General features: G+C 36.3%; 1 protein-coding gene across 1 annotated transcript in view; it reads right to left on the bottom strand.

The window, feature by feature from the left end:
* pik3cb (phosphatidylinositol-4,5-bisphosphate 3-kinase, catalytic subunit beta) overlaps window positions 1–1653 on the bottom strand; it is a 44047-nt gene extending 42394 nt beyond the window's left edge. Inside the window, exon 1 of the mRNA XM_029446429.1 lies at window positions 1391–1653. The gene's annotated coding sequence lies outside the window, so the exon portion shown is untranslated. The remainder of the gene's footprint in view (window positions 1–1390) is intronic.
* Between the last annotated feature and the right edge of the window lie 3121 nt (window positions 1654–4774).

The following is a 4774-nucleotide window of genomic DNA, read 5'->3' as shown; positions in this document are numbered from 1 at the left end:
GCTGGCTGAGTTGCTCGACATGCCAAAACCTGAAACCAAATTACAATATTTCTAAAGAAGAAGCCAAACTGTCAAGTCCCTCATTACTAGTCAAATAGAAACAGGCTCCTTATACGTCCTTCAGGTATATTATTGCCCATACACGCTGGCCTACAACATTTAAAAGTTAAAATGAACACTGAGCCCAAACCAAGTGAAATTAAAACCACTGGATTCATGAAGGTTTTAGTTTAGTTTTCTTAACAGTCATCGCAGTGTCAACTTGCGCAATAAACTGCGATATATTGCAGGGACTGTTTAAAAGAGTATGAGCAGAAAACTGCACTTAGAAATGTATTTTTTATTGTGTTTAGTTCAATTTGTTCAACATTTGTTGTATTTTAGCATCATATACTGAACGCAGCAGAAAGGCAGAGCCGAGTTAACTTAAGTTATTTATCGGAAGTGATATCATATTGCATATTTTGCTGATATGGTGCAGCCCTAGTTTGTATGAACCAGCTTCATCGGGAGGATTAAACATCCTGAAGTAGCAGCTGAACTCTGTCTGTGTTGACTTCGGTCTTTGAATGATATAAAACTAAAAATATAAATATGAACATGGTGGAAAGGCTGAATGAATCACAAAGTTTCACATCCTCTTTATTGGGCTAATAGAAACAGTGTTTTCCTGACATGATGACCACAGGGGTCACTGAAGTGGAGCAAGAGGATGTCTATCAGAATAAGACAAAGCTACAATTATTAATAAGTGTGTCACAATAAAACTTCTTTGGGGACAGCTTGAATTTTATTAAATAACAACTAGGCTACAGCAAAGTCCAAGACTAAAATAGCTAAAAGTGCTTCTGTCGATGTAGTAAATTTAACACACATTTAAAGTTACAAGCAGTTCTGTTAATAGGCTACACTGTGTGTGAGAGAGCAAACAAACTCCGTTTGCAAATGTACTAAGTTTGTTGTTATCTTGGTTAACAGCAGAAGTCAACAAGTCTCTTAAAATGTTTTAATCTTTAAGAAATCCACAGTGTTCCCTGGTATATTCGGCTTATACTTATACACGAGAAAACCTCTTAATAGTTATACAAATGCAGATAAACGTGGTGTTACCGCCGCCAATCACAATAGTTATGACAATAACCAATAAAAAACAATTATATTAAATTAATTGTATCTAATTAATAGCTGATAAACTAGCAGGGTAAAAAAAATCGAATTAAAATGTGTTTGCTATATATTCTCAGAAGTTATTAAGTTATTAAGGCAGGGTATTGATTTTATTTTTTATGGACAGCTTTTGCAATGCGACGTTCAATGTCCAGATTGATGAACGGAGTTTGGCGTTCGCTCTTCAAGTACAAAGTAATCCACGTAATAAATAACAACTTACCTTCAGTCACTCTCCGGTGTGTGAGGTCGTGGAAGAAGGTACCGGACGAACACACAGCTGAAAGTTATTGTTGCTGTTATGTCTTCACGGCAGATTAGTTTCACGTACAAAAACTCGGTGTGACATAAAACCCACAGTCCGGCTGTCTCTCCACGCAGCACTCGGATCTCGCAGGTGGACAGGAGCGCGGTCTTGCTTCCTGTTTGTTTGAGAAGGTGAACCACCGCCACCGCTGCTTTTTCCTCCGCCAGCTCTCCCTCCGCCACCACTGTCAAGTCTGAGAGAAAAACAAGACCTCCGCTCAATAACTTCAAAATAAAACTCCACACCCGGAAGTTGAATTGACATTGTTTTCTTCCAAAAATGTTGGACAACGAAGTTAGTTGTTTAAATATGTTATATGGGAATTAACGCATACAGATTTAATTGTTTATTTATTTAGGTTATTTATTTATTTAGATTTAGTTTAGTTAGAAAAGTTAACACAAGAAAATGATTGTGGGTGTACGTATTTTAGCTACACATAAATACACTAAACTTTAAGTAGCTACACAAGTCAACACTATATTAGGTTACAGTTAAACTAGTTATTATCTTATTGTACCTGACTGCACACTAATTTATAGGCATGTGCTACTTCACTACACCCCAAAGACACTTTTTACTATATGTCTGACAGCTTTAGTTACTGTTCAATTACAATTTCATCGCTTACCTTTCCAGGGAAAGCATCCATCTCCAGATGTGTTGATTTTGAATGTTTGTGATAAACTGAAGGATGAAATGTTTTCTAATGTGTTGAGAAAACTCTCCTACTTCTTAAGCTACATACACTATTTAACAATCAGCTGGAAAATGCATCGTCACGTGAAAAGTTGACTTTTTAGAGATACGTGGTTCTCACAGGACAGCGACAAAGCTACAAACATGTGATGATTTTATAGAATGATGCATTACTGTAGATTAAACTACCCAAAAGTAGATAAAGTAGATAATATTAGCACAACCTTGGACATCTACAGCTGTAAAAAGCAACATATGCATGTACAGTTTACAGCTAAGTGAATGAAAAAAGGCGCCGGTAAACTCAACATGACTTTATTTACTGAAGCAGCAGCAAAGTTTATTTCAATATTACATCATCACCACCGTACAGCCTGCCACAAACCTAAACACACCTGTGCAATATAAAGAAAACAACATTAGCAAATATCTATTTTGAAGGCTGTCCAGTGTTTTCCCCGTATAAATAAATTATAAATCAACATTATGTTACAACATACCAGAAGTTATACATGTTTCACGTTAACTTAACACATTTCTTACAGTTTTCAAAAAATAGAAAACACTTGATTGCTGTTTCAAAGTGACCCTATGAGGCTTTTATTGTGAAGGCCACATCTCCTCTCTTCTGCTCTACTCTGTCTGAAGCTGATTGGTGCAGTTCTCCGGTGGAGCCGGCTTTCTTCCAACAACCACATACAACCACAAAACTTATGAGCAGTGATTTCACCCGAAAACACAACATTTTTCAACCTCCTCTGTATGAAAGCCTGCAGAGTTGGATACAAGGTTCAAATAGCAGATAGTATATCTTAGGCCCTACGTCTCTTTAACACTAATTACAGTTGTATTTAGCCTTTAACCACCAAGTTAGTCCACGCAACATCATTATGAGGTGATGCCCCAATTTGATATGTGTAACGTGTTATTATGAAAGGAGTACATGGAACAACACTGCACACAGTATGTAGTTTGGGAGGTGAAGGCTGAGCTCTGCTGCCCTCTGGTGATCAAATGAGTTGTTGCACCTCACACTATAATGCGTTTATACTTTATTATACAAGACTGATGTGTAGGGATTATACTTTTGGCTGTCATGGTAAATGTTGGGGGTTTTAAAGGTGTTTTACTGTGACATGTCAACAATCTTCTTTCATGGCACATGTTTACAGTGACATTATTACAGGTGCATCCTTTGTGAAGACTAGTTCTTGTAGGAGCCATGTCATATTATTACAGGTAGAGAGCAACACTATTTACAGAATTGGAAAAAACTGGTATGTTCATTCATGTCTTCCTTCAACTCTTTTAATAAACAACAAACTACTGCAAATAACGACTGGAAAATGTGTTTTGGGTCTAGTTAAGATCATTCCTACTTACCTGTGTACAATGGCAACTTCCTGTGCCCTCCTCTGCCTGTCACCTATGCCCATGCATATGCAACCCTGTGCACCTGGTGCCACCAAATGTCCAAAAATAATTAATTCACATACATAAATATAGCAGTACCAACATGGCAGCAACACAGGTTGTGAGACCTGACCTGCAACAAGAACATTATGGAAACTGGCACTTTTTATTAGTCATTTAAACTGGTATACTAAATTGAATGCTCCCATTATCAGGTGTTGTCAAAATATTCCATATATTATTACTGTATCTATATACATATAATATAATTTAACACATTTAAATTAGTCACACTTTTCATACACACTTCCTCCCACATGAACATGTAAACATAATAATTACAATAGATACAAACCAAACTACCCCAGTCTGCTATTTTATCACTTGGTTCCTCCCGGAACGTTTATGTTGGTGTTCATTCCCGCGGAACACTTTAGCCCGAACACCGGACATGACAGTTTAGTGTTTATGCAAAGTAACTTAAGAAATGTTTGCAAAACTAACACGATAATATATAATTATATACTGCGATATTATAGCACTTAGATTTTTACTACAAAACAAATGAAAATAAGCTAATTTAACTGCTCTTTGTCAATTATGAACAAACGTAAACACAAACTAGCTCTCTTTCAGGCGGAGCCGAGCCCCCACCTGCCAGAAGATGACAATACATCACAGTTACACTGCTCAATAAATAGATTCAGTGAATATGTTATACAAAATGTACAAATGCGCTGAATATATTATGCAAATATTGCTAATAAAGGGGAAATATCGCGAGCAGAGTGCCATTATTAACGTGCATATTTAAATTGTTTGTTAAAAGTGTAATTAATACACAAAAAACAGCTGTTTGATATTCACAAGGCCAAAGCAGACAGTCTAGCAACTAAGTGCCCTTTGTTGCAGACTTGCATTAAGTATTTATACTTGATATAGGCCTACAAATAACATCCTTAGGTTCTTTTAGACATATTTATAATAAAGTCCAGGACAATAGTAATGATTTAAAAATGGTCAAATGTTTTCTAGTTTGAGTCCAAATTATATTAAGACTGTTTTTTTATTTTTTTCATTACATAATAACGTCTGAGCTGAGTCATATTACACAATGGTAGCCTTTCTCATGCCACAAGAGGGCAGCAAATACTCAGTTCCAATGATTGCTCTTTCAGAATGAGCAGT

Source organism: Cottoperca gobio, chromosome 13 (genome assembly GCF_900634415.1).
Source record: "Cottoperca gobio chromosome 13, fCotGob3.1, whole genome shotgun sequence".
NCBI lineage: Eukaryota > Metazoa > Chordata > Actinopteri > Perciformes > Bovichtidae > Cottoperca > Cottoperca gobio.
This window is presented reverse-complemented; position numbering and strand designations above follow the sequence as displayed.